A 14,046-nucleotide genomic window follows, 5' to 3' on the forward strand; every position below is an offset into this window, starting at 1 on the left:
CTGAATTTGCCAAAATTCTGGAAAATTACACAAATTTGGCAAAAAAATACAATGAAAAATCAGCATTTTTTCCAGATTTTGACAAAAATTTTGCTTAAATTTGCAACCCATAGCTAACCCTAAGTTCTGGAAAAATGTAACTCGAAATTTGAACTTGCTGAGCCTCTCTGTCCTAAAATACCTGTGGCCATGGAAACAGCAAAACAAGATTTTTGTGCCAAGTTGAAAAAGGAAAAAATACACAATTCTACATTCCAAAATATCCATAATTTTCAAACAAACAAACAAACAAACACACAACAAAGGTTATTTGGTAGGGTTATGGACTGATTAATCCAATTAGTTTACATGCATGAGTTACTAAATTATTATAAGCTTTGTGCCATGACCTTAACAACTTGGAATAAAAAGGGAAAAAGAGATAAAGTCCACATAACCCTTTGCATGTAGGATGTGACAATGACCGTATTTGCTGTAAGCCCTAACCCCAACCCATTTCAGCAAATATGGTCACCTCTCTACTGTGTAACACTAACCCAACTCCATGACACTTCTTGGTATAGTCTGGCCTTACAATTCAATCAATCAATCAATCAATCAATCAATCAATCAATCAATCAATCAAAAGTTTTATTTCCAAAAGGAAACAAATATTTGGCTGTCCTTTGCTGCCTGCACCACATTTGAAAATGGGAACACTGTACAGAAAAATACCTACCCTCCGTAGGGTGGGGGGGGGGGGCATTCAAGTTTCACAGTGTACACATGTGTGACAAGAGATCTTCAAAACATACCCTAAACAAGATTTGCCCTTTTGAGCAAAAACACCCCTAAACAGAATTTGGTGTGGTCTCACAACAAATTTTACTCCCCAAACAGGATTGTACCTGAAAGAAAAGATACCCCTAAGAAGGATTTTATCTCAAAGGTACTATACCCTTACTGGTTTTTGATAAAAAATAAACCCTTATAATATGTTTTTGTTTGTAATTTTCTAATATTTATGTTTGGGTTGAGGAAACACGCCAGGGAAACATGCTTTGTGAAATAGCGGGATCATTAAAATGACCCCTAAACACACCAACTATTGTGTGTCAAAATAACTGTTTTTATGAAATATTTCAAAAACTTTTCACTTTGACAAAGTCACGAAAGAAAAATAAATAATAAATACTCTCAGACCAAACAGAAATATTTAGTAAAGAGATGAAAAAATATTTGTCACAGTTGGTGCATAATGAGAAGGCAAGTATGTAAAATCACCATACCTACAAATCCGTAAAATTAGACCTTCCAAAATAATGGCACCCATCTTCTTGCAGATTATTTTTAAAATGTTGAGAAAAACCTCCCAATTTCAATAGAATTAGAGGTAAACTCTCACTCAATGCTTTGGAAATACAAAAATCCTGTTGTCTCAGCTTAGCACATGTTAACACTTTTCTTTCATGACTTTCTTTGAAAATGGATAATTTTTCAAATAAGTAACAAAAACTGGGTCTCTAAATTACTTCAAAACAACAGGCATTTTGGACCCCTAAAAGGATCCTTAATTTGTGTTTTTTGGTCACGCATGTGTATCCTGTTGTGAAACTTGAGTGTGCAGCCCAGGGACAGACTTAGGTTTCAGTTTTCTACTGGCCCTCTGGGCCAGTGAAATGGCAAATCTAGTGGCCCTGCAATAAATTTACTTGCCCAACTTTTTCAATATGTTCTACTGCAAAAAAAAAAAATGTTTTTATGTTTTGGGGAAAAAATCTATATCAATTTTTAATCATTTGTCATAGAATGTGTATTATATCGCAAATTTAAAAAAAAATCAAAATTATTTGATATCAGAAGGCAAGTTCAGTCAGTAGTTCTGCCTTTTTTAGTTCCAAAAGTTCACAACGGTTCAAATATGCTGTATTTGCGGTATCGCTATCAGATAGAGCACAAAAGAGCTTGAAAGTAGTACGTAGGCCTACTATCGCCGTAAAAAGCGGCCGTATATTTCCAAATTCCACTTTGCTAGCAATGCAAGAATAAGAATATAAATAAACGAAAAATCATTAAAGAAATAAATATGAGCGTATATTACAGGTGACAGATGGAGCAGAAACTGTGTAAATATACACTGATTATATCTTTTCTCATTATGTGTTATCAGCCTGGCTCAAAATCTAGTGGCCCACCGGGCCAGTGTTGTTGGAAGTTTACTGGCTCGAAGCAAAATCCACTGGCGCGGAGCCACCGGGCCAGCGCTTAAATCTGTCCCTGGTGCAGCCCCAAACCTACCTTGCTTTTTGACCATGTTCATTTCCCTTGCACTTTCACATTTTCAAATAAATTTTGAAAGTTTTTAAAATGGTTTGTTCACACATCTAAACTGGTTTCAAACCCTAAGGCGTCATTTCATCATTCTAAGTCCATTGTGCACTTTTTGAACATGACTATATACTTTTTAATCTAGAGATTAACCCAATTATACTTAGCCTTATTTTAGATGCAAGATAACATTTTATAACTACTCCAACACTGGTATACTGAGCAAAGTTTGGAATCCTTCATAAGGCAAACTGTTATTGGATGTGAATATAGCCACCCACAAAAATGTATATCATTTGTACCCTAATTTTCAGCTATACTTGTTGTACTTATTTATGTACATGAAACTTGCAACAATAAAACATGATGAAACAATACCCTGAATAGTAATTGTGAGTAGATCAATATGATTTCTTGGTCAGAGGGGCATAATTTCTTCTGGGTTTTGGTGCGGGGAGGGGGTGGTGGCAAAAAATCCTGGTCGCATCATTTTTACACAGTATTATTGGTGGGATATAATACATATAGGCTACCAGTTTTTCTTTAGAGAGTGACCGTTGTAAATTCTTTGAGCTTTATAAAAAGGGCTTTTTTTGGGACAATATCCCTGCATACAATGTAGCATGCAAAGATTTAGTATTTTACACTATTTTGTCCCATGATTTGGGTAAATTTGGTGAGAAACAAGCAGTACAGAAGATGCACCAGACAATTTTTGGGAGCTTCTTTCCTGTTTTCCATCAACTTCTTTTAAATCTTTTTCCTTCATTTTTTTCGTCTTTCCTGTTTTTGTTTCTTTCTCCTTCCCAATTTTCTCTCTCACTTTTTGTCAGGGGAAACTTTGCCCCCCCCTGCTGGCTAGCTATGTCACTGTTAATATGGTAAAAAAACCTTTTCTGATGACTAAAAGAAATCCATCAAAAAAGCCCAGCTCATACTAGAGATATGCACTAGTAGGATGGCTTTCACATACTTATGCACAAGTTTTCCTTACCAATTAATTTTCCCTTCCCATCATAATCATGATAATAACCATAACATCCATGGATGATTGCAAAATTCTGATCCATATAAGTCTCTACATAATTATGTCAGGTTGAAAAACAGGTTGCTATATCTGGGTTAACAAATAATGCCTGTTAAAATGATCAAGGACTAGTTTATAATATTTATATTTGATGATGTTTTACTGTATGGCCTCCTCAAAAATCAGTGTTTTGACATTGAAGGAACTACCCAGGGTAAAGAAAGTTCAAATAAATAAATAAATAATCAAGTGGATTCATAAAAGAAGAAATCACCAACTGAAGTGCCTTTTTATGAATAGAGTCTTGAAGGCCCATCCAGTGATTTGCTCATCCAGAGGATTGTAAAAAGCATTAAAATTCAGATTCTGGCATCCTTGTTAGTGCCATAGATGTGCCAACATAGCATGTTAGTTGTTAAACCGAAAGCTGTGCATTAAAGACAAAATAAGACATTTTATATGAATTTTCTCAAAATTAGCTACCTGTATTTGTCAACACTGTTGTTTTCCTTTTTTTTTGCCAAATTTTTCATTTCAAAAAGATCTAATGACAATTGTAACTAGAGGCAAATGGTGGTCTTAGACCACAAACCTAGCTTGGGCATATTGGTGTTTTGGATGGAGGTGTTTTGGGAGGGCGAGTTAGCGCAGCGGTAGTTCCCTCGCTTTGCACCACTGAGGTCCCGGGTTCAAGCCCCGGCGCGTCCCAAGGACTCATGTGCACTTGGTTTATCCCGATCCATGCTCGCTCTCGCAGGTTTTCTCCGGGATCTCCGGTTTCCTCCTGCTTTCAAAATCGGTGATTAGTTGGTTCGTTATCAAAAACTTCCTTCACCCAATGGAATTTGGGGAGCTGCAGAAAATGGGTGGATGTTACAATCTAAGTGCGGATAGGTTTGCGCCGGGTTCGGCTGCAACTAGCCTAGTTGATGCGATCTGATTGTGATTATTCACCACGCAGCGAAATTACAGCGCTTTGAATCCTCTGGAAAAAGCGCTATATAAATTCCGAAATTTATTATTTATTTATTTATTTATTATAGGTATCTGACCCCTGCAAAATGGTCCAAAAATGTTCCCCTGGTCACGAGGTTTGTTGTCACCGAGTTTGAGTCCCGTACTCCTTACATATGTCCAGAAAATGAAATTCTACGGTTTGACCCCAGATAACCTTTGACCTGACCCATGCACAGTGTTCCAAAGTGTTCCCCTGGTCAATAAGTTAAGTTGTTTGAACCCCGTACCCCTTACAGATATCCAGAAAATTTGACCTCGGCATGACCTTTGACCTGACCCATGCAAAATGTTCCCCTGGTCATGAGATTTGTTGTCACTGAGTTTGATCCCCATACCCCTTACAAATATTCAGAAAAAGAAATTATAATATTTAACCTTTTACCTGACCCCTGTAAAGTGTTCCAAAATGTTCCCTTGATCATTAAGTTTGTTGTCACCAAGTTTGAGCCCCGTACCCCTTACAGTTGTCTAGGAAAAACATTTCTAAAATTTGACCTCTACATGACCTTTGACCTGACCCCTGCAAAATGTTCCCCTGGTCATGAGATTTGTTGTCACCAAGTTTGAGCCCCATACCCATTACAGATGTCCAGATAATGCAATTGTAAGATTGTAGAATGTTGCTTGCGGCAGAAGAAGCATTTTGAATTTATTGACAGAAAGAAGAAAGAAAGAAAGAATGGATAGAAAAACAGGACCTAACTCGGGGGGTTGCAAACCCCTCAGCTAGGTAATGAGAAAACTGTATTCACTTTCTATAAGATGGTTTAGAAAACAAAAATACACAGTGAGTACATGTCCCTACAAAAATTGGTACAGTCCAAATACTGGCCACCCTTGTTTGGGGTGACAAGAAGGACATGCCACCTTACGTTGGTTGTATAGCATCTGCAGTTTCAATTTGTTGCCAGAGGAAGCGGAAACAATTGCGTTGCAAACCCTAGCTGGGGATCCCCCTAGCTAGGTAATGACCTTTACCTTTGAGCAATTTATACACAATATTGATATTTTTACATTTTCCCTGGGATCACTGATTGGGCCTTTTACATGTATAGGTCATATGGTACTGTCACTGAACCTTTCAATGAACAATAAAAAACAATGGATTTCTCAACCTACTACCTTTCTAAAAAGCAATACTAATATGGCTATGTCATATATCATTTTTGTAAAGCTTATTTATTTTGAGGAAAATTTGCCTGTCTAAACGTGAAAATGCTGACTTTACAGCCCATTTGTGATAGACAATCACCTATTTTCTAGTTTTACCCCTTGATATGTTTTTCTGCTTTAGTGTTCTAAAACTATATACCTTAGAACTTGCAACAACAAATCATGCTGAATAATGACATACTTATGCAGGTGGGTTTGTGAGACACACTTTTTAGGGGGTTGGGCCTTAATAATTAATTAAATTTCCTCTCTCCCATCTCTTATGTAACCATCACATCCATAACCAGTTGAAAAAAAATCTCTATAAAAATGTGTCAGGTTGAAAAGCAAAAGGTAAGTCACTATATCATCCGTGGATGAAATGAAAATACTGATCCATTTAACAGGTTGAAAAAAGATCTCTTGTTATTATATTGGGTTGAAAAAACAGGTTGCTAATATTGGAAACTATATGCATCTCAGTTTAGTGTATTACATGTCTGGTAGATAAATTGACCATAGATTAATTAACCAAGAGAAGCATAACCCCTGTGCTAGCTTGCTAATAGTATGTGGTAAAGTAATAATTGTTACTTGATCTGATCCACTCAGGCCAAAGTCGGAAATATTGAAAATTGAGGTGGACTCAACTACAGCAATGGTACCTGGGAGTGTTACAGTTAAAGAGCAACACATGTTTTCATGGCAAGATACAGTCTTTTCAATTTCATGCAAAGAATCAAGATTTCGTAAAGGTTGCTGAAGCCTGATACGGGTGTTGATACATGTTTCAAGATAAATAAATAAATTAGTCATTGTACGAGTCTTTAGGCTTGATTGTCACAGCAAACTTAAGCAGACATATGCCTGTAGACATTTGAGAGACCTTCCTCCATCAACCTAGCCCAGACTGGAGCAAAGCTCCAATCATTGACATTTGAGGGACCTTCCTTCCCACCCTACACCAGACTGGAACAAAGTTCAATTTTAAGTAAGCTGCTAAAAACAGCCAATAATACAGCACTATTTTTTAGAATTAAACAAATATTATCTTGTTTTGCCAAATGAAACATAGCTAAATCCTAATCCTTTAGTTGATTCTAACTGGCAATAAAAGTCAAATTGCAATCTTTTTGCAAATTGAGGGGAAAAGTACAATTAACATGCAAATTTACATGAATTTTTCAATTATAGTCACAAAATGTGTTTTCCAAAATTAGAATGCATAACTTGAAATTAGTCTTTATATGAGTCTTTGGGCCCTAAAAACGTTATGTTTTTGGCCTTATTTCTGAGACTTGACCAAATATTAAAATTGGTCTTTCATTGCCAGTTAGAACTAAATAAAGAATTAGGATTTAGATATGTTTCATTTTGTGAAACAGGATAATATTTTTTTAATCCAAGAAAAATTAGTGCTGTATTTTTATGGAATACGGAGTAGTTTACTCATTGGACACCTATTCACCATTATTATGATCTGATATTTCAAAATTGTAATTAACCCATACCTCACTAAAACCAAACTTTAACAATCTTATATGACAAAATAAAAATGATAAAGATTTCATCGAGATTTCAACATGCAATCTAGCATCTAGGGATTTACACAAGTTGCAGAAAACATATGTCTCGTGTCCTGATGATGGAAAGATGTTGCTATTCAAAAAATACATACTTCAATATGATAAAATGCATACAGAAACAGCATAAAGTCACATGTTATAACCACCTCTTAATCACTACTAATTAATTCACTTATCAACTCAGATAGCACACTACTTCATCCACTATCAACTGCTGATAGCACACTACTTCATCCACTATCTACTGCTGATAGCACACTACTTCATCCACTATCAACTGCTGATAGCACACTACTTCATCCACTATCTACTGCTTATAACACACTACTTCATTCACTTTCTACTGCTGATAGCACACTACTTCATCCACTATCCACTATCTACTGCTGATAGCACACTACTTCATCCACTATCAACTGCTGATAGCACACTACTTCATCCACTATCTACTGCTTATAGCACACTACTTCATCCACTATCTACTGCTGATAGCACACTACTATCTACTGCTGATAGCACACTACTATCCACTGCTGACAGCACACTACTTAATTTACTATCTACTGCTGATAGCAGACTTCTCATAAGACGTGGTGTGAATGCTGTTACGAGCTGTAATGACTCAAGTCCAAAATCAACTATACCACTTTGATCAAATACCTCATACTTTTTAATCCAGTGTCATTTCATTATCATTCACTATCTACTGCTGATAGCACACTACTTCATTTATTATCTACTGCTGATAGCACACTTCTTCATTTACCATCTAATGCAGATAGTACACTACTTCATTCACTTTCTACTGCTGATAGTACACTACTTCATCCACTATCTACTGCTGATATCACACTACTGCTTCATTCACTATCTACTGCTGATAGCACACTACTTCATTTACTATCTACTGCTGACAGCACACTACTTCATCTACTATCTACTGCTGATAACATTATCAGATTAAACCGTGTCAGAGACTGATATATGTACAGTTGTTATCAGGCGATGAGCTGAGTTTACCTTACTTTTTTTTTCGTGTTTTTTCCTACTTCTTTCTAATATAGGCTTTCTCAATTAATTTAACACATTTTTCGTTGTATTTAACATCCCGTTAAGTTTGAATTTGTCCTTGAAATTTAGAAGTGTCTATTTGTAAACTTAAATTTCGTCTTTGGTCAAATAAATTCATATTTTGATAAAAATGATTCATACAATGTTCATTTGATTTCGTCCTAGAGTGCATTGAAATCGTCTCACCTGCTGCATGGACAGTACTTGCACAAATATAATTTGTCGTTGTTCATTAATTTTCATGCTTTGATCAAAGCAATTCGTCCTCCATAATGCATTGTAGGCCTTCATTAATTACATCTTAGATTTCAACCACTGGTATTGAGTTCTCACTAGTGTTATTTTGATTCAAATAATGAATTTCAATTCAATTCAGATTCACTTTCTTATTATATAAAATCATTTTGATTCAATTTCAATTCAATTTTTCTCTACTTAAATCATTTTGATTTAAATTCCAATTCAAAGCATTGAAATTAACTGCTAACTAATTTCAATTTCAATTCACAACATTTGATTCAATTCCAATTCACAGCATTTGAATTCAATTCATATTCAAAATCAATTCTTATTACCAACACTGATACATTTTACTGGGCATTTGGCTAAAAGCAGTTCAGGGAGAAAGTTCATTGTAACTGATAAGCTGACAACACAGGTGAAATGGTAGAATCAAATACATGTTGTATGCATTTTCGATTCAATGAATTGAATTTAAATGAACAAACAATATATTTTGATTCAATGCATTGAGTTGAAATGAAAGAATAAAAACATTGAATTGAAATGAATTTAATTGAATTAAAATGAAAAAAAAAGCAAACCATTTTGATTCACTTCACTGAATTGAAATGAAAAATGTCCTAAATCAAATTCAATTCAATTCCTAATCCAATGCATTGAAATAACACTAGTTCTCACCTTTGCTGATATAAATCCGAACAGACGTATCTAAATCGGGGTCTAAATTTATTCTGACCAAATAACAGTTATCACAATAATATGGGAGCAAGACAAAGAGAGCCATACAACCACATTTGAAAAAAAAAAAAAGAAATAACGAAAGAAAGAAAACAAAATAAATAAAATAAAGAAATATGAAATGTATAAAAATGGAAAGATAAACAGAAAGAATGAAAGAAAGAAAGACAGAATGAAAAAGAAAATATGCAGGCCTACTTCTACATGCTTTATGTTAAAGACGAAATTAAATGACTCGAATATGAAGAGATTTGATCAAAGACGAAATATATTTACACATTAAGTTGATAACCCCTACATTGGACGAAATTTAAATACATTTGGACGAAATTAAATAAACATTGTATGAATATGTTTGATCAAAATATGAATATATTTGACCAAAGACGAAATTTAAGTTTACAAAATAGACACTTCAAAATTTGTATGGACGAATTCAAACTTAACGGGATATTAAATATAACGAAAAATGTGTTAAATTTACTGAGAAAACCTATAATTTTTGATGAAAATTGCTTCAGATACATCAATAATACGAGTGAAGGTGTTTATGAAAGGGAAAGCATAGGGTGGGTATTACACCAAACAAAGTCATCAGCTACGTTCGCGGAAATTTTAAATGGAAAAATCCCTCGTGTCACTGAATTCACTGGACTGAACTTGAACATGTGAAAGTTTGCAATTTGGATGCAAGATGCGCTGTTAAAGATCGTGATCAGGATGAAGTTAGCCCTGGAGGAGTAGCCCTGGTAAAGTACTGCTGATAGCTTATCAATTAATTTACTATCTACTGCTGATAGCAGATTATTTCATCCACTATCTACTACTGCTGATAGCATATTACTTCATCCACTATTTACTGCTAATAATAGTACACTACTTCATCCACTTCCTTCTGCTGATAGCACATTATTTCACTATCTACTGCTGATAGCACACTACTTCATCAACTATCTACTGCTGATAGCACACTACTTCATCTATCTACTGCTATCTACTGCTGATAGCACACTACTTCATCCACTATCTACTGCTGATAGCACACTACTTCATCCACTATCTACTGCTGATAGCACACTACTTCATCCACTATCTACTGCTGATAGCACACTACTTCATCCACTATCTACTGCTGATAACACACTACTTCATCCACTATCTACTGCTGATAGCACACTACTTCATCCACTATCTCCTGCTGATAGCACACCATTTCATCCACTATCTACTGCTGATAGCACACTACTTCATCCACTATCTACTGCTGATAGCACACTACTTCATCCACTATCTACTGCTGATAGCACACTACTTCATCCACTATCTACTGCTGATAGCACACTACTTCATCCACTATCTACTGCTGATAGCACACTACTTCATCCACTATCTACTGCTGATAGCACACTACTTCATCCACTATCTCCTGCTGATAGCACACCATTTCATCCACTATCTACTGCTGATAGCACACTACGTCATCCACTATCTACTGCTGATAGCACACTACTTCATCCACTATCTACTGCTGATAGCACACTACTTCATCCACTATCTACTGCTGATAGCACATCATTTCATTTACTATCTACTGCTGATAGCACATTACTTCTTTTACTATCTACTGCTGATAACACATAACATTACTTCATTCACTATCTACTGCTGATTGCACATTTTTCATCCATTATCTACTGTTGATAGCAGACTACTTCATTTATTATCAATTTCTGATAGCACACTACTTCATCCACTATCTTCTATCTTCTGCTGATAGCACACTCTAATCCACTATCCACTTATCCACTGCTGATAGCACACCATTTCATCCACTATCTACTGCTGATAGCACACTACTTTATCCACTATCTACTGCTGATAGCACACTACTTCATCCACTATCTACTGCTGATAGCACACTACTTCATCCACTATCTCCTGCTGATAGCACACCATTTCATCCACTATCTACTGCTGATAGCACACTACTTTATCCACTATCTCCTGCTGATAGCACACCATTTCATCCACTATCTACTGCTGATAGCACACTACTTCATCCACTATCTACTGCTGATAGCACACTACTTCATCCACTATCTACTGCTGATAGCACACTACTTCATCCACTATCTACTGCTGATAGCACACTACTTCATCCACTATCTACTGCTGATAGCACACTACTTCATCCACTATCTACTGCTGATAGCACACTACTTCATCCACTATCTACTGCTGATAGCACACTACTTCATCCACTATCTACTGCTGATAGCACACTACTTCATCCACTATCTACTGCTGATAGCACACTACTTCATCCACTATCTACTGCTGATAGCACACTACTTCATCCACTATCTACTGCTGATAGCACACTATTTCATCCACTATCTACTGCTGATAGCACACTACTTCATCCACTATCTACTGCTGATAGCACACTACTTCATCCACTATCTACTGCTGATAGCACACTACTTCATCCACTATCTCCTGCTGATAGCACATCTTCATCCACTATCTACTGCTGATAGTATACTACTTCATCCACTATCTACTGCTGATAGCACACTACTTCATCCACTATCTACTGCTGATAGCACATAACATTACTTCATTCACTATCTACTGCTGATTGCACATTTTTTCATCCATTATCTACTGTTGATAGCAGACTACTTCATTTATTATCAATTTCTGATAGCACACTACTTCATCCACTATCTACTGCTGATAGCACACTACTTCATCCACTATCTACTGCTGATAGCACACCATTTCATCCACTATCTACTGCTGATAGCACACTACTTCATCCACTATCTACTGCTGATAGCACACTACTTCATCCACTATCTACTGCTGATAGCACACTACTTCATCCACTATCTCCTGCTGATAGCACACCACTTCATCCACTATCTACTGCTGATAGCACACTACTTCATCCACTATCTCCTGCTGATAGCACACCACTTCATCCACTATCTACTGCTGATAGCACACTACTTCATCCACTATCTACTGCTGATAACACACTACTTCATCCACTATCTACTGCTGATAACACACTACTTCATCCACTATCTACTGCTGATAACACACTACTTCATCCACTATCTACTGCTGATAACACACTACTTCATCCACTATCTACTGCTGATAGCACACTACTTCATACACTATCTACTGCTGATAGCACACTACTTCAACCACTATCTACTGCTGATAGCACACTACTTCATCCACTATCTACTGCTGATAACACACTACTTCATCCACTATCTACTGCTGATAGCACACTACTTCATCCACTATCTCCTGCTGATAGCACACCATTTCATCCACTATCTACTGCTGATAGCACACTACTTTATCCACTATCTACTGCTGATAGCACACCACTTCATCCACTATCTACTGCTGATAGCACACTACTTCATCCACTATCTCCTGATAGCACACTACTTCATCCACTATCTCCTGCTGATAGCACACCATTTCATCCACTATCTACTGCTGATAGCACACTACTTCATCCACTATCTACTGCTGATAGCACACTACTTCATCCACTATCTACTGCTGATAGCACACTACTTCATCCACTCTCTCCTGCTGATAGCACACCATTTCATCCACTATCTACTGCTGATAGCACACTACTTCATCCACTATCTACTGCTGATAGCACACTACTTCATCCACTATCTACTGCTGATCGCATCCACTATCTACTGCTGATAGCACACTACTTCATCCACTATCTCCTGCTGATAGCACACCATTTCATCCACTATCTACTGCTGATAGCACACTACTTCATCCACTATCTACTGCTGATAGCACACTACTTCATCCACCATCTACTGCTGATAGCACACTACTTCATCCACTATCTACTGCTGATAGCACATCATTTCATTTATTATCTACTGCTGATAGCACACTACTTCATCCACTATCTACTGCTGATAGCACACTACTTCATCTACTATCTCCTGCTGATAGCACACCATTTCATCCACTATCTACTGCTGATCATACTTCATCCACTATCTACTGCTGATAGCACACTACTTCATCCACCATCTACTGCTGATAGCACACTACTTCATCCACTATCTACTGCTGATTTTTTTTTTATCTTTAACCTCAAAGAGGTGCGGCAAATTGCCTTTATTTCTTTGTTATTATCTCTTTTCCATATATCCTTATTATATCATAATTAATACATAATATCATGCTTCACTTGATTTGACATTACTCATATTATTATCATACAATATTTTTGATTTGGAATTTCATATTCAATACATCATGTTATCATTTTACAGGCCTATACATATTGGGCCTATATGTATTATTATCATACAATATTTTTTGATTGGGATTTCATGTTCAATACATTATGTTATCATTTTACAGGCCTATACATATAGGGCCTACATGTATTATTATCATACAATATTTTTGATTGGGATTTCATGTTCAATACATCATGTTATCATCTTACAGGCCTATATTGGGCCTACATGTATTATTATCATACAATATTTTTTGATTGGGATTTCATGTTCAATACCTCATGTTATCATCTTACAGGCCTATTCATAATGGGCCTACATGTATTATTATCATACAATATTTTTTGATTGGGATTACATGTTCAATACACCATGTTATCATTTTACAGGTCTATACATATTAGAACCTCATAGTTTAAGACAAGATTACATAACATTCCAGTACACTTTACCGTACTGCCAACCATTTGAATCAATGTCGATTCTTAACTTTCTTTTCGTGTTTGAAATTATTTGGTCAATGTTTTTAATTTCTTGAATAAATAAACTCGAAATTGGAATGATTTTTTTCGTATCATTATATAAGATTTTT

General features: G+C 36.0%; 1 protein-coding gene across 1 annotated transcript in view; it reads right to left on the reverse strand.

The window, feature by feature from the left end:
* LOC140164013 (meiosis inhibitor protein 1-like) overlaps positions 1 to 14,046 on the reverse strand; it is a 63,261-nt gene that overhangs the window by 3,354 nt on the left and 45,861 nt on the right. The window lies entirely within an intron of this gene.

This window comes from Amphiura filiformis, chromosome 11 (assembly GCF_039555335.1).
Source record: "Amphiura filiformis chromosome 11, Afil_fr2py, whole genome shotgun sequence".
Taxonomy (NCBI): domain Eukaryota; kingdom Metazoa; phylum Echinodermata; class Ophiuroidea; order Amphilepidida; family Amphiuridae; genus Amphiura; species Amphiura filiformis.